This window comes from Rhinolophus sinicus, linkage group LG04, assembly GCF_036562045.2.
Source record: "Rhinolophus sinicus isolate RSC01 linkage group LG04, ASM3656204v1, whole genome shotgun sequence".
NCBI classification, from domain to species: domain Eukaryota; kingdom Metazoa; phylum Chordata; class Mammalia; order Chiroptera; family Rhinolophidae; genus Rhinolophus; species Rhinolophus sinicus.
This window is the reverse complement of record NC_133754.1, coordinates 183,360,554-183,383,552: the sequence shown is the minus strand read 5'-3', so window position 1 is coordinate 183,383,552 and position 22,999 is coordinate 183,360,554. Positions and strand designations below refer to the sequence as shown.

At 54.9% G+C, this 22,999-nt stretch overlaps 1 long non-coding RNA gene across 5 annotated transcripts in view; it reads right to left on the bottom strand.

Moving 5' to 3' along the window:
• LOC109445926 (uncharacterized) overlaps positions 1 to 22,999 on the bottom strand; it is a 107,537-nt gene that overhangs the window by 74,884 nt on the left and 9,654 nt on the right. The window contains exons 1-3 of one of the 5 annotated variants that reach the window (XR_012495976.1): positions 21,204 to 21,939; positions 12,430 to 12,688; positions 8,220 to 8,415 (exon numbers count right to left, since the gene is read on the bottom strand). This is a non-coding gene — a long non-coding RNA (uncharacterized LOC109445926). The other 4 variants (XR_012495975.1, XR_012495973.1, XR_012495972.1 and 1 more) reach the window with 4 other exon arrangements.

The window sequence follows — 22,999 nt, the reverse complement described above, 5'->3', positions numbered from 1 at the left end:
AATAACCTCGCTAGACTCCTGTCAGGAGGGCAGGGACAGTATCCTTGTTAGCACAGCTGGGACTGGGTAGGACGGCCTGGAGGAGAGGCCATCTGAGCCGGGCTTTGAAGGGTGGATAGGAGTTCAGTGAAGATAAGGTGAGAGAGAGCAGGAAAGAAGGGTGAAGTCTCTCTCTCAGGGGTCTCCTCAGCCCAAAACCTGATCCTCTCTCGGCCTTGTTCTCACTGTGGTTTCTGCTGCTACATGGAGAAAGTTCCTCTCTGGATCTCATTCAAGGTCGAACCACCCCAGGGTCTGGGCCGTGCTCAGTCCGCCGTGTTTATTCCAGTGGACGGCTGCGTCCTAAAGCAAAGGACAGCCAGGTCCTCTAGGCCTAAAAGCTAAGCCAGGAACACAGACAGTGCCTCCTCTGCTTTCCTTTCTTTGGCTTGCTCTTTACTTTATCTTCTTAAAGCAGATATAAGTGGTGCCTGTCCCACCGAGGCAGCCTCCAGTTGTCATTACTTTTCCAACAAGCACGTTCATGGCTGGGTCTCCTGGATATGAACCAAAAGCCATTTGCTTCGGAGGCAAGATTTGAGTCAGGCCCAGCTGGGTTTTCCCATCCTTTATTTGCCCAATGCTATTAATAATTAACGGTACAGTAATGAGAATTGCTTTTAATAGAATCTGCTGCCATCACCACATTCTGTTCCCCACCAAGGGTTTCCCCCAAAAGGATTCACGCTCACGTGGCTGTGTTTACTGCCACAGGCACTGGGCACCGGACACGGGAAAGCTGGAAGTTCTCCTGCCCATGTCCTTCCCAGCCCCTCCTCTCTTCTGGGCCTGAGCCCCACTCCCCCACGATCTGGAAGCCCCTCTCACCCCTCTGCCATTTCCTAACCCTCCCCAAAGCCCGGTGGAATGAGGCTGCCCCATCCTGCCCAGCCAAGCATGGCGCTGTCATGCCTCATCTGTCATCAGGGCAAACTGGTCCCATTGGGCAAGGATGGGGCAGGCTGGAAGCTGCCTGGCACCCAGCCTGGAGCAGGCATGAGACCCACGTCACACCTACAGGAGCTGACACTCTGGATGAGAAACTCATCTACAGCAGAGGCCAGTAAGACGGGGTGTGGGGGAAAGGGCCTGGCTAAGCTGGGTGAAGTCCTGGCTTGGCCACCATTTGTGGGACTATACAGAGTGTGGTCACCCTGCCCCCAGCCTCAGTTTATTCATCTGCAGAACGGGGATGAAGATGGTCCTTCCTACCCCCATCAGAACATTCTGGGAAGGAGAGCGAATGTGAGGGAAGCAGAATTAGGGGCTACTCCTTAATACTCCAGGAAAATATCCGTGATGTGCCCAGGTTTAGTTCTTCATGATGCTCGTCATTGTGACACTATTAATGATATCACAAGTTGGAAACCACCGTGTTCGGTATTAGAGGACTGGTTAATAAGCGTGAGCGTGGGGAGACTGGTTAGCTCCGCTGGCTAGAGCGCGGTGCTCTTAACAAGGTTGCCGGTTCCATCCCCACATGAGCCACTGTGAGCTGCGCCCCCCACAACTAGATTGAAACAACTCCTTGACTTGGAGCTGATGGGTCCTGGGAAAAACACACTTCAATAAAAGTCAAAAATAAATAAATAAGTGTGAGCGTACCCACACAGTGGGACACGTGGCCGCAGGTGGAAGGGGGCCTGCTTCCCAAACTGCCCTGCGCCTAGGAACCCCTGGGAATCCTGGGGAAATGCAGGTGCTGGAGCTTCAGGGCTGAGACCTCACATCCTCACATCCTCACATCCTCACAGCTGGGAGGGGGGTGCTCTGAGTACCAAGTGGGTGGAGGCATCTGATGCTGTACAAGTTTGGCGTCTGGTGGTGAACGGAAGACTCAAGTGGCGAAACAGAGTGTGCTCTGTGACCCGCTCCTGGGCTTGAAGCAGAGCTAGAAGTCCACGTTCATTACACAGTGGAGGTTAGAAGCTCAAAGTGCTCTTAGACGGGTGATGAATTACAGATCACTTAGAATTTTCTCTTTGGTTTACCTTAATTTCAAAATTATCCACAATTAACATGGACTACTTTTACAAACGGAGAAAAATGTCATTTTTTTAAAAAAGAAGAACAAATGTTCTCTTCCTTTTCCTACAACACAATCAGGGTGATATTCAGCCTGGAAAGATGGGAATTAGACAGACGAGGACCAGTGTGGGTTCTGGCCTTGGTCCACAGCCTGCGTGGAGGGCCATGGGCTAGACTGACTGGGCCACAAGGCTCCAGCATTCGGCACCGGCCTGACACCATGCTAAGCCCTCTGCTCTGTGTCCCCGCCCCCCACAACCCCTGGGAGGGACCATCACCACAGGGACTGGTATTAGTGCCACTTTGCAGGGAGGGAACTAGGAGCTCTGGGAGGTGAGTACCCCACCCAGGGTTGCCCAGCTCCCTGGGGGGTAGATGTGGGGGGTGGGGAGTGAGGGGCTGCTGGAGGAAGCCCCTTCCTCCTTGAAGGTCTTTGTTTGGCCACTAGTCAGGGAAGCCTCACTGGAAAATCCAGAAAGACAGGTAATGAAGAGCTTCAAAAATTAGCTGGAGTTTTTATATCCTTGGGGGGCGGGGGAGGCAATGGGGAGCCATTGAGTGTTCCAAATGAAGAAGAAATGATTCAAGTTCTGAGCAGCTTGGAGCAGAGAGCTGCAGTGACGACAGGAGGCCCAGACATGCGCTAGGAGGTGATTACAACAGCCTGGGCTGGATAATTCGTAACAATAACAGCAGTGACAATAAGAGTTAACATTTACCGAACTCCTATGGCCTCCAAGGAGGTGACAGACACTCTTCACTTAATCGTCACAACAGCTTTAGGGCGGGTGTGCTGGGGTTCTCCCCATTCTACAGATGGGAGAACTGAGGCTCAGTGCCATGAGGTGGCCCAGCTGCGATAAGGATCCAGATCTACGTGACTTCAAATTGGGTGCTCTTAGCACAGTGCTAGGCTGCAGAGAGAATGGGGAGAAGGGAAAGGCCACTGAGTCCCCGGGAAGGACAGGGGTGCAGGGATGGGGCAGGGCCGGAGTGGGGCAGGGTGGGACTCAGCCATCCTCCCACCAGCACTGGTGACCACACCTTCTGGCCAGGCCTTTGGCTATTTGATCAGAGACAAACAGGACACACACCCTTCCAGGACAGTCTAGTAGGGCCACAGACAAGTAAACAGACCATGGCCAGAGGGAGAGTCAAGGGCAGCTCCCTGGAAGAGGGGAAGCCCCTGCTGAGTCCTAAACAATGAACAGCTAACCCAGTGACAAGAGAAGACATTCTAGGTCTCCAGACAGCATGTGCAAGGTCCCAGAGGCCTGGAAAGTAACTGGGCTGGCTGGAGCAGGGGTAAGGGGTGGAGATGCGGGAGGCTGCAGGGCTGGGTAGGAACCAGGACCCTGGAGCGTTCAAAGCCAAGGGAAGGAGCAGACTTCATCAGGAGTGACTGGGGCATCGTGAGCTGGGGGGGGGACACCTCATCAGGCCTGCAGGGCCCTGCATGGGGCCAGGTCCTTGGGGACATCCTGGAGGCCAGGGCCCTGGAAGAGGCTGGTGTGCAGTCCAGGCAGGAAGTGAAGGAGGAGAAGAAGGGTGGTGGCTGGGAGAAGTGGGCAGATGTGTGCTTCCTTGGGGAAGAGTGGCTGCAGGCTGGGGCAGGTGAGAGAAGGGCGGGAAGAAGGATGGCTGTGAGCACCCAGGGGGCGATGGTTCCCAGGGGGGGGGTCTGGGGGACTCAACAATGGCTCTGTGGGGATGTGTGTGGGCAGCATGGAGGGATCCCCCACTCTAGGGTGCCCTGAATATCCCACACTCTAGCTTTGGTCCTCTGACCTGTCTGCTGGAGAAATCTGGACCCTGCTCCTGTGGCTTGGGCCCCCCACCCCCCACCCATGGGACTCTGGCTAGAACCCCTGGTTGGGGAGAAAAGTGCTAGCCCAAAGGACACCAGAGCTACCTTCAGCTGAGGGAGGGACAGCATCTCATTGAACCCTCCTTCTAGCCTCGTTGGGTCATTTACAGAGGGGGAAACTGAGGCCTGATGTCATAGACCAAGGACACAGCTGGAGAGGGATGAGATGTGTCTCAGAGGCTCAGACTTTCCCCAGGGACATTTTGCTGGTCTAGGTCAGGAAGTGAGAGTTGAGGAGTGTGGGGGGGAGTGCTTTGTGACTCCTGCTCTCCAGGAGTCAGCCCTCCCCTGCCTGCCTCTGTCCAGGGACATCCAGTAGTGGGGCATGGCCTCCTGAAGCAATAGTGGCAGCTGGCCCTGGACCAGGAACTGGAGAGGGAAGAGGAACAGCCTGCAGAGGGGGGTGGGGAGACAAACCACACTGCAGCATTCACTGGCAGTGCTCCCCGGCCCCCTGGGAAAGGACCGCAGACAGCCCACCCTACGCAGTGTCATGCAGGTACTGTACCCAGCAGCCACTGCCCAAAACTGTGGCACCGCCCCCTGGCCCCCACTCAGCCTGGACCGGGGTATGCGCAGCCCTTCGTGGTTGAGACCTTGGGGCTGGGAGAGCTTGGGACTCCATCTGTTAAATCCACTCCTGTTACCCAGTTAATCCTCACCAAACCTCATGCAGTGGATACTACTCCCAACCCATTTTACAGACAAGGACACTGAGGCCCAGAGAAAATGACATGAGCTGGCACCCAAACCTCGCTAGGTGCAAGGCCTGCCTGCCGTGTAGACATCTGGTAAAGACCAGCTCCTTGAGTGATGTCCTCAAACACAACTGGAAAGAGGTGCCCACATCACTCCACATGAGCGAGCTGGAAGCAGGCTCAGCTGGAGTGAGACTGGGCGAGGTCACACAGCAGGCAGTGAGGTCCCTGTCCTTGCCCTGTGCTTCCACTGGCCTTCCACCGGGCCCCTTCACAGGGGAGCTGCCTGGAGGCTTCAGAGAGGGAAGAAGAGAGAGGGGTGTGGGTGATCTGAGGCTGTGGTCACTTGAGCTGCTGTGACCTGCCAGAGGTGGATGGCCCTGGCTAGCAGACCTGGCAGCTCCGCACACACCCAGGTGCCCCAGGGAAGGTGGGAACAGCTAGAGACGGACCCAACTGCATCTTAACATCTCCATGCGTGCTGCTCCAGAAGCCAGATCTGGAGGCTCTGAAGCAATGTTGTCCAATGTGGGGTACTCAGGAGCCTCAGTCTCCCAGCCTCCCAGGCTGGGTAGCCCCACCCAAGAGGGGACCCCCTCGGCTGTCAAACCAAATCAGTTCCCAAACATGGGTTGGAAAATTCTCCAAGTTCCTTCCCTATGTTGGAGACCAACCATCCCCATCAGCATGTGAAGGTTCTAAGTCCTGCAGGAAGGAATCCTACTCGATTCTGCTTAATCCAGCTTCCCCCACCATTGATTTAACCATGAACTCGACTTTTACCATGAAATACATACTAGCATCTGTAGCAGATTAAACATAGTTACAAATTCATTGGCACTCCCATCATTGAGAGGGGGGTCTAGTCTCCCCTCCCTTCAATCTGGGTGGGCCGCAGGACTGCTTTGATCAGCATCAGCTGCCAGAAGTGACACTGGGGCAGTCCCAGGGGTGGTCCTTAACTGACCTGACAGCTTTACCCGCTGCCTCTCGGAGTCTTGAGCTGCAATATAAGAAATCCAGTCTAGGGCATATGAGGCACCAAGATGAGGCCATCTTGGGCACCGGCCCGGTGGAGCCTTCAGATAACGCCCGCCCCAGCTGCTGACCGCGACCATACAAGAGACCCCAAGCAAAAACCGCTCCACTGAGCCTGGTCAACCTCCACACACATCACAAGAGAGATGAATAAACTACTGTTTGAAGCCACTGCGCTCGGGTGGTTTGGCACACAGCACTGGGTAACTGGAACCGTGTCCTGTAGACCCCTTGGGTGCTAACAGGAGGTTTTCACCCCATCCTCACTGCCCATCATACCAGACCCTTCAGTCGTTACCACATGCAGGAGCTCGCCTGCCTCACCACGGCTTTGCGCAGGTGTGCCCTCTGCTTGGAATGCCCTTCTGCCTCCCTTTCCACTTGGGAAGACCCTTCTAGACTCAGTTCCTAGGAGGCCTCCACTTTAAAGGCTTGTCTAACAACCATCAAGGAAGCTGCAGCGTCCCAAGGCTGGGATCCACCTGGGCTCTGACTTGACTGAGCTGTATGAACTCAGTCAAGTATTTGCCTCTTTGGGTCTCAATTCCCTCATCTGGAAAATGGGGATAATAATGGTAACTCCTGCATGAGGCTGTTGTACAGATGAAACAAGACAGCAGGGTAAAGCGTACAGTAGGTGCTGAATAGATGGTAACCTTATTAGCTGCTTAACACTTCCATTTCCATTGCCACATGGCTGGGAGTGTGTCATTTGCACTCAGGCTTCCCCCAGACCAGGAACCCACTCCCCAGAGCTCACTGCTCACACAGCCTTTGTGAAACTGCTGGTGTTTAAGAGAGGTTTGGGGGAGGATGAACCTGGAAGAATCCTTGGAGATTCCTTATTGTGACTGATGCCCAGAGAGGTAGAAGGCCTTGCGCAAGGTCACACAGCTAGTTCTGGTACTGGATCCCAGGTCTCAGCTCCCATCCCGTGCCTTGTCTGACATGAAGGTCAGACTGGTCTTCTCTGACCTCTCTAATCTCTCTCGTGCCCGCCGGAGACACAGGTAACCCCACAGCCTGATCTCTGTCTCCACTGTGAGACCAGCTCGCTGCAGGGTCCTCCCTGCCTCTCTTTCCTCTGTTCTCTCCCATAGATGTCATTGGCCAGGGAGTATGAACTGGACACCCGTAGTGTGCCAGGCAGAGATACAAGCTGTCCTGCCAACCCCAGAAGGCCTTGGGGAAACCCCAAACTAGCATCAGGGAAAAGATGGCAGGATGTTGGCCACTCCCCCAGCCTGCAAGCGTAGCCGTGTGGGATAGAGTCTAGAGCCCCAAAGACTTTGGCTCAAGTCCCAGCCACTCCTCTCACCAGCTGGGGAATTGCGCGTAAGTTATCTCTCCCAGCCTCACCTTCTCCATCTGAAAAAGGGGAGTCAGAGCACTTCCACCAGGGATGAGCTGAAGCATGGAGAGCCCTGGGCCTCACGGGGCATCTGGCCCCCCCTCTCCCCATCACCCTTGCTTCCCATCAGTTTCTGGGAGGCTCAGGGTTCTGAACACACTTCGGGGGTCCTGGAGCTCTGAGGGTATGGGACAGAGAGTCTAGAATCTTTGGGACATACAGTCTAGAGGGTTCTGGAGAAATCCTTCCCGGCAGGAGAAGTGGCCTGGGTGAGCAGGCAAGGCTTCGGGACTAGGGGCCCACAGGCCTCAGACACACAACGCCGGTCCACGTGGGAGAGCACTGGATACCGCACGGATGAGTGTGTGTTTGCTGCACTGAGACGCGCGTGTGTGTGTGTGTGTGTGTGTGTGTGTGTGAGATGCATATGCCTGCTGTGGAGAACGGGAACAGGGAGGAGGTGGGAGGCCCTGCAGCTGTCCCCAGTCCTGGGAGAGCAGGCCAGGCCTGTCCCTGCCACTGGAGTAACCCCAGGACCTTGAGTTGGGAGCACTACTGCAGCCAGATTAGAGCTGGGAGCTTCAAACAGGGCTGGCCTGGCAATGGGCCTGCAGCTCAGGCTTAAAGGGGCTGCTGAAATTATAAATAGCCATCACGCAGGTGACTTCCCAGTCCTCCCTGGGGGGGGGAACATTCCATCAGCCCCTTCACCATCTTCCAGCCCAGCAGCAACAGGGGGGCAAGGAGGAGTTGGTACCTATCAGAAGGGTTGCGGCCAAACAGTCTACCTATTAAACGGCACACTTGGTTTTAAGTTGCAGGGATGGCGAGTGTAGGCCAGGAAGCCCCTCCCCCGATGACCCTAAGGAGTCCTCGTTATTAACCATATGCTTCCCTGACCCCAAATCTCGAGCTCATAGGGCAGGCTCAGAAGTGGCTTCAGGGGAGGAGCTGGCATCCAACTCTGGGGTCTAGGCAAGCATACCATCCGTCTTGCCCCCCTGAGACCGTTTCCCCACACGTGGAGGAGTGGAGACCAGGGCCAGCTCTGGGTGCAGCACGGAGCCAACTGCTGTCAAGAGCGGGATGACCTCTGTGCGCCCAGGTTCCGGCTCACAAAGGGTAGCCTGAGGAAGTCAGTGTTGCTGAGCTTGTTACACGGCTGGTGACCCCCCCCCCCCAGCCCCAGTTCCCTTACCGTGCTCCCCAGGCACTTCTCTTCTCAGGGCCTCCATTTGCCATGTGTGAATTAAAGGGGTGGACAAGGGCGATGGTGACAGCATAGAGTCAGCCCGGCAGGCAGGTTCTGCTGGCAGGTTCTGCTGTAGCCCCATTGCACGGAGGGGAGGCCGGAGGCTGTCGAGGTGCCAGGGACAGACTGGCTCAGGGCCGCACTGCCAGGAAGAGGCCAAAGAGCGATTAGAACTCAGCTGTCTCACTCCACACCAGGAGCTCTTAACCTCTCCTGCCATGCGGGCTTCTAACTGATTGCTCCACCGATTAACTGATTGACTAACTGATTGACTGATTACCTGCCAATGCCCCACCTCTCGCCCCACCGCCGACTCCAAGAGTCTCGAAAATCCCAACCCAGGTGCGCCCCACCCACAGTGGGGTAGGGGGCGTGGCCGGGGCGTGGCTCCCTCCGCTCCCCGCCCCCGCAGGTCCCAGTCGGCCTGTTAATCCGCATCCCCCGAGGCTCCTCCATTCGCCCGCTCGTTGCCGGGGAAACGACCTCTCTCCCCCTCCGGCCCTTCAAAGGGGTCTCCCATCCCCTCATTGGTCCCACCCGGCCCGGTGTCCTCCAGCTCCGGGATCGGCCGGCGGGAGCTGGGGCCCCAGATAGGAGAGAGTGGGGGAGACACAGACATGGAGAAACACCCACAGGTGGAGAGACAGTGGGAGGGAGAGACAGAGATAGAGAAGAACACAGTCAGGGAGAGACACAGGCTGCAGAGAGAATGGAGACGGAGAAGAGACACGAGAGACATGAAAACACACCCCGCCCCCATCACAGTACGAGAGACCAAGAGACCAAGACAGAGAGGGCGAGACTGGAGGAGAGAGACAGCACAGAGATGGGGAGAAGTAGAGGGGGACCCCCAAAGGATAAAGACAAGGGCAAACAAGGGGGAGAGAGTCGGAAGGGCGCGAACTTGTGAAAATAAATATTTATAAATTGAGTTTCTAAATTCTTTTTGCATCTTCGTAGTAAATTATTCATCTGTGTAACTCCCCTCTCCTATCTGCTTACAGAGCGGGGTGGGGGGGTGTCCATTTCTGTGCTCCCCCTCCCCGTCTTCCTCCTCCCCGTCTTCCTCCCCCCACCCCTCTCCCTCCCCACCCCCCTCCCCCCTCCTCCTGTCCCTCCCTAATCCTCTCCTTCCTGTCCCTTTCTTCCCTCCTACTCCCGCTTCTCCCCTTCTGTTTTCTAGTCCCACTAACACCCTCTCCCCTCCCCTTCTACTCCTTCTCCCTCTCTTCCCCCCTCCATTTCCTTCCCCCTCCATTCTCCTCCTCCTCCTCTATCCTCCTCCCCTTTTCCCTTCTCCTCCCCCTCTTTCCTACTCCTCCTTCCTACCTCCCCCTTCCCTTCCCCCCCCAGCCCAGCTTGGAGCTGGGCACCTAGGCAGGCAGGCTGGGCCACTGCCACTGGGAGGTGACCGGCTGCCATGCTCTCCAATTTCTTCCCCGCCTTAAATAAGAATAATCGTCTAACTCAGCAGGGCTGGGATTAAAAAAACACTCGTCGCTGGCAGTCTGGCACCCCCAACCGGGACCACAGAAATATTCCTCTAGAGGGCTGGGGACACTGGAGTTGGGGGGAAAGGTGGGTGCCCTTGGAGGAGGAGGCTGCGGTCCCAGGAGGGCCCCGGACAGAAGCTAGAGGCCACATTGCTTCCCATGGGACCTGGACAAGCCCCTCAGTTTGCTGAGCCTCAGTTTCCCTCTCTGTGGGATGGGGACAGGGACTAACTGTTCTCTAGGCCCAAACCCTCTCTCACATCTGTTTGGGAGTCTGGAAGATTTCAAGGCCCTTCTGACCATTTCCCACAGCTTATCAGGCACAAAGGATGAACAGGGTACAGTTCATAAAAGCATGATGTGCGTTCCTAAAATCAGGCAAGGACCCAGCCGCCGGTCATAGTGTGCTGCGTAGAGAGGCCACACCCACTATCAGTCTGTGGCCTTGAGCAGAGTGCCTCAGTTTCCTCATCTGCAAAGTGGGCCGGTGATGCCTCCCTTCCCTTGACAAAGGATGAGTGCTCCCACCCTGCAAGCTGCTACATACTACACACATGTCAGTGTCTAAGCAGCATTTGTCACCTCTGCTCCATGTCACCTCTATCTGACCACCCCTTGCACCCAACCCCTCCTGACTACCCAGAATAAACAGCCACAGGAGCCAACACCAAGGGTGGGGGGGACCGGGTGCAGGGAGTACTGGATTGAGGCTCTCCTGCCACTGAGATTAGCCAGGAAGTCACCAGCAAATCTTTGGGGAGCCTTCAGGGATCTGGACCCTTCCATCCCAAGTGATGCTGCAGGTGGAGTTTTGCCTCTACTCAACTGGCCTCTTCCCCTTAAGGCTGGGCAAGGAGGCACGGGTGTCAGGTCCTGGCTTTAAGTCCTGACCCTGCTGTTTGACCTTAATCCAGTCCGTTTCCCATCTGGGGTGAGAGTTCCAAGGTTCCTTTCAGCCCACTCCTGATTAAGATACCTGTTATTGCTTTTAATGACAATAAGTGCTACTGGTCCCTTACTTGTTAGGTGCCGCGAGCAGTGCTCTGAGCCTTACAACAACTTTCATCCTCCCCACACCCCTGTCATCTAGGGCCCAATGACTACTGCCCCATTTTACAGATGAGGAAGCTGAAGGTCAGGGCAAGGACTTGCCCCAGGTCAGGCAACTGGACCGCGGCTGATGGGGTTCTGGCTGAGTCTGCTCTGGTGATGCAGAGGGATGTCATCACCCAGATCCCTGTGCTTCCCACAGGAACGTCCTAGGCCATGTCAGTGCCACCCAGAGGGAGGCTGGCTTTTGGGGGCCCCAGCTTGGTGACCCCAGCCCCGTCGGACATCCAGACACACTCGTCTTTGATCTGAAGACTTCTCTCCTTTCTGTCTTTCTGCACAAGCACAGAGAGAAGCGTGTTGGGAAAATGACCCCCTCTGGGTATCTATCTGCCCCTTCTACTTCCCGTGGCCAGTGTCACCCTCACTGGCCTAAAATAGTGATTCAAGCCTTTCGTAAACCCTTGGGGGCTTGGGGGCAGGGGGTGCAAAGGGAGCAGGTGGCTGGGCTCTCATCCCTCACCCCTGCTTGGTTCAGTATTGATTATTTGGGTAAGATTTATTTTGAGAAGTAATAAGGCATGAGGTTGAGATGCAAAGATGGGTGTAAAAAACCAGTTTGAAACTCACTGTTGTAAATAATGAGGAGCCAGGTGGGACAGAGAATTGAGGCTTCCTGAAGTCTCCCCACTTACGTAACTCAGTTCTTCCCAGCAGTCACCCCAAGGGTAAGGAGACAAAAACAAAACTAGGATGTAAGGAGGCCTCTCCCAGAACTCCACAGCCCGGAATGCTTTACAAGGTCATTGCATTCAGTGATTGAAACAGGCCCACCACAGTGTGGATGAGGCAACTGGGGCTCAGAGACCTTAGGTAATTTGCCCAAGGTCACACAGCCAGCATAGACTCAGCTAGGACACTCTTGGGTCTGTCTGCCTCCAAAACCCATGCCCTGACACTGAGCGCCCTCCCCTGAAGAAGCTGCAGGGTCACCCTGTGAGTGTCATTGGCTCTCTCCCCCATCCTGCTCACGGTCAGTGTCAAGGTGTCCTGAAGCGTTTCTTTGGATACCAGGGAGGATTCACAGATGCTCAGGAGCTGGTCTGAGAGAGCCACGCTCCCCGGGCAGAACTGCCCCTGCTGTGGGCACTGCCATGCTGTCCACCTACCCTCCCTGAAGGCAGGGGCCTCTGCCGCCCCAGCTGGGGGTGACAGCCGTGTTTGCCACTCCTGGAGGAATGTTTGTTCCCAGAGCCTTTGTGCCCCTAAGAGGCCTCAGAGCAGGTCGCTAGGGTCCCCATTTTAGAACACGTCTGTTTTCCTTGCTGCTCTCTCTCTCCCTCGCGTCTTGAGTTGGACTGTGTTCTGACCTCAAGTCACGCCTCCTCTGGGAGAAATAAGGCCAGGCCCTGGTCAGTCCTGAGCGGTGTGGCCCCTTCTTCCCTAGAGGTGGAAGTCTTCCCAGGAAGGGGGTCGGTGGAAGCAGCCTGGGAATGGCCCACCTCCCACTGCACTGAACACCAGGAACACCCAGGCCCAAGCTTAGAAAACGTCCATGTTGTAATGGATGCTGGATGGGATGGGAGGGAACAACAGAGCAGATAGAGACCAACCTGTCTTCCGCTGGGTCTCAGCCTCTTGCAGTCTGGAAGGTGAGAGGTGTGGAGTGGATGGAACTCTCTTTGGAGGTGGGGGAACTCTCGGTTGGTACCACTCCCTGCAGGATCTGCTCCCAGAGCTGGACCAGCTTCTTCAACCTGGAAGCAGGAGCACGGGAGGCCCGGGCAAGGCTGGGGGTGAAGGATGGGGGGCCTTGGAGGGGCGGAACTAATGGTGATTTTCAGGCCCACCCTGGTGACTCATACACCCCACCTGTGGTGAGAAAGGTAGAGATTTTCATTATCATTAGTGGGGGTAGTTAGAAATGATTAGAATCGGCGGCTCACCCAAACGCTAACCATGGTCCTCTCTGAGTGGGGAATGTTGGTGATTTTCACTTTCTTGCTTATAATTTTCAGTGTTGCTTGAATTTATTTATTTATTTTATAATAAGGATGTCTTGCTTCCCCCATCCCAGAAACAATAGTGATGTTAACCAAAAAAAGAAAAGAAAATTTAAAAATCAACGAGAATAAACTTTGTAAACAACAAGATGCTCTTGCCAGGAGATGAAGCAGATACGAAAACGACAAAGGGGAAAAGGAACAGGCTGTTTGTTCTGCAATCAGACCAGCCAAAGACCTGGACTCAGCAAGTCCCAAGGAAGTGAAGGCGAGTTTCAGAAACGTGACAGAAGAAAGCTCTGGGGGGGACATCAGTGCCTTTGAGAGGAGCCAGTAAAGAAAGGACCTGTGAGGTGTCTAGCTGGGAGCTGGGATCTTGGAGCCCAGTCCAGGCGGGCACCATGGCTCAAATGCTGCTTGCTGGGCAGCTGCAGGCAAGTGACTCAACCTCTTTGGAACTCAGTGTTTGCTCTCTGTACAATGGGCATGGCAGAGCAGCACTATTAGAACTGGGATCACAGAGTCAAGATGGGAAGGGCACCCCCACTTTCCACCTCCCCTCCTCAGTGTCCCATTTGGAACCCCCCAGGGACAGAGAACTCACCTGGTCCCTGGAACTCACTGGGCTCCATTAGCAACTATTCTTAAAAGCAACTCCTGACCCTGGAGGCCGCAGCTGCTGCCAGAGAACTGTCAGAATGTTCAATGCACCTGCCCTTTGACCAAGCGATTCCATTTTTAGGAATTTATACCACAGTAACACTCGCTCAGGTGACAAGGGAAAAGGCACAGGAAATTCATTGCATCACTGTTTATAATAGCAGAACTTTGGAAACCCCCTAGACATCCATCTGGGGACTGATTATATAAATGTGAACGTGCTGCCCAAAGGAAGAGCAAGGGGCAAATACCTGCCTGCTTTTTCAAGGAGGGAAAAAGAACAATAAACCTTCATTTACATTTCAAGAGGGGCATCTTGACACTCACCCTGCTGTAAACCCACAGAATAGCCCTGGTGACTGGTTGCCCAAGAAGAGAGCTGGGGGGTTAGGCAGGAGGGGGAATAATTCCAGCTTTAAAGTCTTTTCTCTTCGACTCGGTTCACTAGGAGTGTATGCCCTGGAAACAGCCATCCGCTGGCCTTCACCCCACTTAGATGGTGAATAGAAATTTCCAGGTCTCACCCACAGCCAGTCCTCCTCAGGACCTGACACCCTGTGACCAGTGCTGGCCAATGTGTTGTGGGAGGAAGTGACGCTCTTCTCTGTCTCAGTGACCCAGAGATGGAGGTGCCACAAGACAGAGGCAGTCTGGATCCCTGAGTTTTCCCATGGAGGGCAATTGCCTGGAGAATCACCTGGCCTCATGGCAGACTGGATGCAAAACAAACTTTTGCTGTGTTGAGACAATTTGGTGAGGGGATCATTTGTTACTGCAACACAACCCAGCCTTGCTAACCAATACAGATTTGGAAAACCATATTCTGGTTCCAGGGAAGCCAAGAGACCTTGGGTAAGTCTCCTGACTCCTCCAGGCCTCAATTTCCCCATGTGTACTGTGGGGTAAGGGGTCTTTTCTCCTTCCACTTGGGCCCGTGCTGCTCATGTTCCCAAACCCCGAAACCTGAGGAATATTTGCCAGGCTGTAGGGTGCTGAGTGCTCTCTGGAAACCCACCACTGGGCAGACCACCTCCGTGGCATCATGAAATCCTCACAGTGGCCCCAGCAGGGAGGCACCACCATTATCCCCATTTCCTCCATGAGGAAACTGAGGCTCAGAGAGGGGAGGTCACTTACCCAGGAGCATCAGCATCTGTGATTCTTAACTGCCCTGACGACATCTGCCATCTGACACTTTATTTCTTATAAATGCAACTTAAAAGAAAGTCCACTGCTAACAACTTGAGAGAACTTAGAATGAGGATTATTTTTTTAATTTACCATCTTAACTATTTTTAAGTGTCCAGTCCAGTGGCATTAAGTAGCTACATTCACATTCTTGGGCAACCATCCCCACCATCCCTCCATCTCCAGAGCTCTGTACCCATCAAATAATAACTCCCCATTTCCCCCGCCCCCCAGGCCTTGGCAAACATTCTATCTTCTGTCTCTATGAATTTGCCCATTCTAGGTACCTAATATCAGTAGAATCATACAATATTCGTCCTTCTGTGTCTGGCTTAGCATAATGCCCTCAAGGTTCATCCATACTGAAGCAGGTGTCAGAATTTCCTTCCTTTTTAAGGCTGAATGATATTCCATTACATGGATACACCACATTTTGTTTATCCACTTGTCTGTTGATGGATACTTGGGTTGCTTCCACCGTTTGGCTATTGTGAATAATGCTGCAATGATGGTTGTACGTATAGCTGAGACCCTGCTTTCAGTTCTTTTGGGTTTGTACCCAGAAGTGGAATTACTGGATCATATGGTAAATTCTATTTAAAAATTTTTAGGCAACGTCATACTGTTTTCTGCAGCTTCTGCACCGTGGTACCTTCCCACACAGTGCACACGTTTCCAGCGTCTCCACATCCCCATCAGCACTTGTTGTTTTCTGCTTTTTTGTAGTAGCCACCCTGACAGGTGTGTGAGGTGGTCTTGCTTTGCATTTCCCTGATGATCCCTGGGGAAATAAGGACTTTTTAAAGCCACTGGTGGGTCTATAGTGGTGCCATCATCTGTGCCTGCTTCTAAGGGAGGAAGCAGGAGGCCGGGTGCTGCCCCGCTACTGGGAATAATGCAGCCACATCTCAAAGTCCTTGACCCCCAAACAGGTGAGTGGGCTGTGCTCCTGGGGCTGCAATGTGACCTGTGCCCCAGTGAACAGGCTGGGGTGGAGGCCCCACCCTGGCTCAGGGCCCAACTTCTCTAGAATTTCAGCCTGATGTTGCAACCCCTACTTCCCCAGCTGGGCCTGGGCAGGAACTGAGCAGGGTCTTTCCAGCCCCGGCTGACCCTGTGACCTCGAGTCCCCACCCAGGCCTGGGACACAGAGCAGCGGAGGCAGATCCATAGCAAGGCAGGAGTGGGGGTCAGCTGCATGTCCCTTGGCCTTCCGTGTCCAGATAAGGGCAGATTTGTGTGTGGGACAAGAGCAGGGACTTTGGAGCCAGACAGGCTCAGGCTGACTTTCATTTGACAACTGTGTGACCTTGGATAAGTCACTCCCCCTCCCAGCCCTCACTTTTTAAATCTGTAAAATGACTGCAATAGTGCTTGGCACATAGTAAGTACTCACTAAACATTTGTATAATTACCAACATACTATCATCCTCATTATCACCAACATCCAGACATATGACCAGGCCACGCCTGTGTCAGACTGTCCATGGCGCCCCATTGCCAGCTGGAGAAAGTCCACCACACTCTTACACACTGGTGGGCACTGCCTAGACTGGCCCCTGCCAACATCTCCAGGCTTCGCTTCCCCTCACTCATCACATCCCAGTCATCCGGGCTGCCCTCCTTTCCTTCCAATACCCAGCGTGCCTTTCTGCCACAGGCCCTTTGCATGTGCTCTCCCTCCTGCCTGAAATGGGCTTCCCCCACCTACTCCATTCCCATCCCTTCAATAGTTAACTCCTAAAAGCCTCTGTCTCACCTCAAAACATTACATCTTCAGAGAAGTCCTGGACGTCCCCGCCCCCGTCCACATGGGAACTGTAAATCCCCTGTAGCACTTCTCAAGGCTGCTCACAGCACTGAATTGTGAAATTATGTGAGGAATGTCAGCCTCCCCACATGAGCTCTCTGAGGCCAGGATCACGCCTGTTTTGCTCCCCATTAGAGTGCAGGCACAAAGGACAGGGTTGACCCAGGAGCTCCCCAAATATTATTCCCATCAAATCATTAATTTCCAGAATTTTCCTGATTTGGGAAACTCAGATTCTTTTCAATTAAGACAATCCATTACCTACATAACTAAATATGCTTTAACTTTTTGCCTTTGTTAAGATTTTTCTACTCATTAAATGAACAAATCTGAGAAAACCCTCAGCTACATCCTGTGTCCTAATTTTTCAGCTCAGGAAAATGTGGTCACTGCACTCAGAACAGCTGCTCACAATTCCTACTGTGCCTTGTCACAGCCCAGCCTCCGGCCACCCCTTCCTCGGAACACACGGGAAGCTTCGGGCTGCTCCACGGGACCCCCTTGCTTGGGGATGAATGCCAACCATGAGTAATGGCGGGTGGCGGAGGGAGGTGCAGAACATTTTCAGCCCCGTCAGCAAAATCAGCCCGAGCCACGGTGGCCCCTTGCCCAGGGTTAGGGCCTGACTCAGCTGATCCACACATAGCAGCCCCCCAACCAGATGGGGAGTGAGGGTGCGGACCCCAAGGGGGCCCCAGGGCAGGAAGCTCAGACAGGCTTTGCCGCAGCCCATGCTGTCATTGATTCCTCCATGCTCTCACTTATCTAGTTCAACCAGATAATGCGCTGAGTGACGACTATGCTCTCGGCCGGTTTGGGGAGGTCCTCGTGAAGACCAGGTCCTGCCCTCCTGTAGCCAGAGAAGGGTGCTGAACAAGCAGTTCCACAAACACAGTAATTCCTTCTGGGGGGAGACCCAAGGCTCCACCCCCTCCCCAGGCTCACCACCCTTGGTTCTCTGGGCTTTGGGTCTATGGGGGGCGTGGCTGGCTTTATAGGATGCTGGAGAGAGGCCCTTCAGAGAAGGGCCTGTTGATGTCCATTCAGAATGGTTCTTAGTGAAAGAACTTTCTTGACACAGCAGTGCAAAGAGGCTACAGGTGATGATACGGTTAGCACCGCTGGGGCTGTGATAGTGGTGGGGGCCCGCACAGGGAAGGAAGTACCTGGAGGAGGCCTGGAAGAAGGGCGGACAGTCTCAGGACATAGGTGAGTGGAGGCAGGCCTTAGGACTTGGGCTCACTATCTGCTTGGGCCTCGGTGGGTGCATGCGCCCTGCCCACAGCAAGGACCTGCACTTGGGAGAAGAAGTGCGGCCTGCAGCGGGGGCCCGACACGCTCACAGACATCAGAAATTGACTGAGCACCCCCCCTTTCTAGGTTCTCTTGGGGCTCACATTCCTGTGTGGTAGATGAGAGTGGACAAATGAAACACAAGCAGCTAGATGGGATGTGAGAGGTGGCAGGGCCAGGGAGGCGGGTGGTCAGGGAGGATTCCTGAGGGGAGGGGGGCAGTGAGCATGTCTAGGGGGAAACTCCCGGAGAGATGGCTCCTGGGACTCCAGGGCTGGTGAACTTGAGAGGAAGGAGAGTGGGCGTGGGAGAGGGAGGAAGGGTGGGGGCAGGTCAGAGGGAACTTTCTAGGCTGCAGTGGGACTCTGGGAGGTGGCCGTCAGGGCCCATCCTGGCTGCTGGGGGAAGGGGAGGTTACAGTGTTCGAATGGGGTGTCCCAGGTAGAGCAGTGGGATTGTGGCGCTATGGGATTTGCAGAGATGAGAGAAAGGGAGGCTGAAGGACAAGGTCACTGAGGCAATGAGGTGGGGGGGGGGGGCTGTTGCTATCTCTTGAGCCGGCAGGGAGGGGACACAGGATCCCAGAGAGTCCACCAAAGTCTGGTTCTTGGTGAAGACAACTCAGAGATGAATGTGGCAGAGCCTCATGCTTCATGCCCCCCTCCACCAGCCGGGCACACACAGGCACACCCCCCTCAGTCACTCACGTGTGCACCCCACAGTCTCACACACACACCCTCACTCTCGCCCACACTGTCTCAAGCACACACACATCCTACACCCCCACCAGGGCTCAGGAACCCCTCGGACGTCTCCCCAGGTTTGTCTTCATGTGACTGATGGCGGCGCCCAAACGCTCCCCACTGGCCAGTGGTCAGGAGGGCCATTTCTGAAAGCCCCATCTACCCCAGAGGAGCTCGTCAGATGTAAAAGGACCTCCCCTACATCCCGAAGATATTTGAGTGAGGAGAGCCATTTCCCCATTTGGATGAATCGACCTGTGAAAATCCAGGTTGTCACACTCACGCGTGCGAGCACGCACACACATGGAGAGCTTCTCAGAGAGAGCTGTGTGCACCTCTGGTTTCCTGCCCAGAAACCCCAGGCTTACCCACCAGGTAGCAGGCTAAACCTCACCCCCCCCCCCCAAAGGAAGTCCTTATCTATGCAGAGCATTCAGGGTGCCTCAGCCTTTGGGGGATCTTCCCTTCCTCACAGCTGCCTGGTGGGGTATCCTACCCCCTTTCTGCAGCTGAAATGACAGGGGCTTTCGCTGCAAAGGGGAGCAGACCCAGCTAGGGGGACAGGGAGGCCAGAGTCTGTCCCTGAGAAGGGAGGCCTAACCCTCAGGGAGATGCAAACACACAGGGAAATTCACACTCCAGCTGCTCGCCAGCCGAGGACAAGAGTTCTCAGCTGCTGTCACCTCAACACACATGCGTGCACACAGACACACGTGTGTTCACGGACACACACAATCCCACCCTCACACTGGCACACAGACATGCTGACACACTCACAATGACTTGCACATATACACCGATGTAACACACTGACAGGTACACACACAGAGAACTCTGGAACTTTGGTTCTCCAGTGGGTCTGAGCTGTCTGGTCCAGAACGGCCCTCTCTATAGGCTGGAACCTCCTCTGTGAAATGTTCCCATCTTCACATGACCCTCCAGGCTGCCCCCCCCCCCACTGCCACATGTCACCTAAAATCCTGAGAAATTAGGAAAAATTCTTTTAAAACTCACACCTCAAATTTTAGGCTTACACAGTATTTTGAAAATTTGGGATTCAGTCCTCAGGCTCAGTCAGATGTGGGCTTGTGTTACCCGGCAGGTGGGGGCAGGTAGGACCCTGGGGGTGGGCAGGATGGAGAGCATGGGTTGTGGTGGGGGCCAATCCTGCCCCACCATCCATAGCTGGAGCAAACTCTACAGAGCAAGAGATGACTGAAAGCTGTGGGGGTCAAGGATAAGGCTCTGAGTCCCAACTACCCCCACCCTGCCAACTTGGCTCCTGGGATCCTCAGTTTCCCCATCTGTATAATGGGTGTGCTGCACCTCACAGGGCTCAGGTGAGTTAAATGACATCATACTTTCACATTATAAGCCCTATAAGCCCAAGAAAAGAAAGGAGGGGGGTGGAATGGGGAAAACTCGCAGTCAGTGGCCTCCCTGGCAAACCCGGCTGAAAAGCAGCAGCATTTTCCTTTTCTCTGAGGCTGAAGCCGAGCTTCCCATAGGATCGCGACAGCTTATCAGGAGCAAAGAGGCTCTCTCCGCCAGAAGGTGACTGTGGGGGCTCTGGCTCCTCCTCCAGCCTCCAGCCCGACTCCCACCGAGGAAAACACTGAATCCTCTCCTCCCAGTTCAGGTTTCCAACCCCCCCACCCCAAAAAAAACCCCACAAACAATTTTGCATATATTTAAATCTCCTTTGCTGTTTCCAGTCTTGAGTCCCCCTTCCCTCCCCCCAAAAAAGGGAGAAAGAAATTACAAAAGCCCGTCATTTGTCTCCGTCCCCGCACCCCATCTATCAGGCCGCTGAGCCCGTCGCCTCGAATGAGGCGCGCGCCCGGACGGCCGCTTTAATGGGGCGCCGCGTGTGACTGTGCGGCGCGGCGGGCGCAGCCGGCCGGCATTTGCATACATATTAAACGGAGCAGTAAAAAATGCAGACATGCAAACCATTTGGACGGGCTCCTCGGCGCAGAGCCGGCCAGGAAATCAATCTTCTGGTTTCTTAAAGGAAACCTGCTCAGGAGGAGGTGGCGAAGCAGCAAAGCCCGCAGGCCCTGGGAGCAGGCAGCCATCATCTGTCCATCTGTCCCGGAGCCCAGCCAGCTGTGGGGGTCCTTCCCAGCCATGGCCTCGGTGGAGCCACCGACAGGGAGCCAGAGGAAGGGGAGCCATCATCACCCTGGGCGTGAGTCCTGGCTCAGGGGGCTATGTGCCCTAGAGTGAGAGGCTGGGCCCCTCTGAGCTCGCCCCACCCGGTGATCGGTGATCGTGATAACTTAGGACAGTGCCTCCCCCAGCCCCACCCCCAGTGGGTGCTGGAGAGTTCCCCCTCACTTTGTGGCTCTGGGGCTTAAGCTACTAACCCAAGGGGGTCCAGCCCTTCTATACAGAGCCTGGATCCCAAGCCAGGTGTGGAGGAAACTGGCCAAAAGCACAGGCTCTGGAGGCAGGTGGCCTGAGTTCAAAGTCTGGCTCTATTTAGTACAAGCTGTGTGACCTTTGGCAAGTGAATCAACCTCTCTGTTTCATTTTAAAAAATGGATATCTCCCTCTTAGGCGTGTTGGATTAAAATAGGTCAGTCACTGCCTGGCACACAGTAAGGACTCAATAAAGAGGGGCAAAGCAAAGGGTAGATTAAAATCCCTCTCTTGGGGCAAGCCACTCCTCCCATGAACCTCCTTACCTGTAAATGTGGTGTTGATTCTCACAGGACCGTCTAGCTCACACGGATCATCTACCCCACCCTCCAGAGATGTGGGCTCCCAGGAACCCCACTGCTGACTCCAGCCAGATGTGGCAAGGTGGCACTTCTGAGGGCTGCTGAGCCCGTCATCTCCTGGCAGCTTAGGCAAAACCCAGGGCCTAGATGGGCGGGGGACACTCTGACAAGCCCCAAACGGACTGAAAGTCTGTGGTACCAGGAAAGGCAAGTGACCCAGAGTCTTGGCAGAGCCAGACTGGCGCTGCCCACTTCACCTGGCCCCTCTCTGAGTTCTACTTTCTAGATGAGGAAATTGAGGCCCAGAAAGAGGTGCCACGCCACGAAGCTTCAAAGGTGGTGGAGCTGGGATTCAAATCGGGTCTGAATGACTGCAGAAACCTCTTGCCCAGAGGTCGCTTGTAAATTGTGTCAGCAGAGAGAGCTCATCTGCAGTGTCAGGGAACTCTGCTCCCCTAAAAGTATGTGTTTGTGGAGAAAGAAATCCCTTTGTGCCTGAGTTCAAATGAATATTTGACACCCATGAAGGTCCTTCCTTGAAGGGAACTGGAAGAAAGAAGGAAATGGGGCTTTGGAAAACTAGTCAAGTTTGGCCTTTATCCATTGACTCCATGCTCCTGGAAGCAAGGAATGGAGGTGACCAGTATCCCCAAGACAGGCTGGGCAGCGGACAGTGCTGGGAGGTCATGGTGGGCAGCACCCAGCCCGATGAGAGTCGCCATCCTCTCTGAGACCCCAGGGCTTGAGTGAAGAGCCAGGCCAGGGCTGGAGGGAGAAGGTCCCCTGAGATTCAGAGCTTCCCACCTGAGTGGCAACATGACCTCCCCGCTCTGTAGACTTGCATTCTGGTGCCATGGGTACAATAAAGGCTAAATCCAGGGTGCGGCCCAGTTCGGTGGTACCTTGCTGTGTGACCTTGGGCAAAGGCCCCACCCTCTCTGGGCCGAGGTGGCTGAGCTGACTGCACTCCTTCTCTGTCTCTCATTGGAAGCCCCTCCCTTTTACCCCTGGCTTCTACCTTCCTCTGCAAGCCCCAGAGTACCGGCCGCCCCCACTGCCCGGCAGGCAGGCGGGTGGAGGAAGCCAGCAGGGCGGGAAAAGGCGGGAGGGGCAGGAGTTACAGGAACCGGCTGGGCCTGGGCGATTGCTCAACTGGGGAGCCTGGCCCGGCCAGCCTCCACAGGCCCCCACTTCCACCAGCCCGCCCTCCCTCCTAGCTCTGCATTGCAAACATTCCTGGCCAACCTCGGTTGCTGCAGCCCCGGAAGGGGGAACTGCCGCAGACACAGCACGAGGCCGCCAGAAACACTTAACCCCTTCCCTCCTTCCAGGCAGAGCCTTCAGGCAGGAGGATGGGGCTGGGCGGCGGTGCCAGGGTTCCCAGGCTCTGAGTGCCAGGGTCTGGTGAATCCCTGGCAGCCCTGGCTGGCCCCAGGTTACCAACAGGGATCAGCAGGCCGTATGTCATGCTCACACAGTCTCTCGCCACAGATTCAACTCAGCAGACATTTCCAGAGCTCCCCCGTGGGGCTGGGTACTGTGCCTGGCACCAGGCATGAAAATCTAACCAGGAGGTTCTCATGGGGCCCATGCTGCGGTGAGTGGTGGGGGGAGTCAGATAAACAGGCGTTTTCAGATCATTACAATGAGGGGTGCTACAAAGGAGAAGTACAGGGGGAGCCAGAGGGTGAACAAAAATTAGGCAGGGTGGGCTTCCTGGAGAAAGTGACATTTAGTGAGCCATGAGAAGAAGAGAGGGA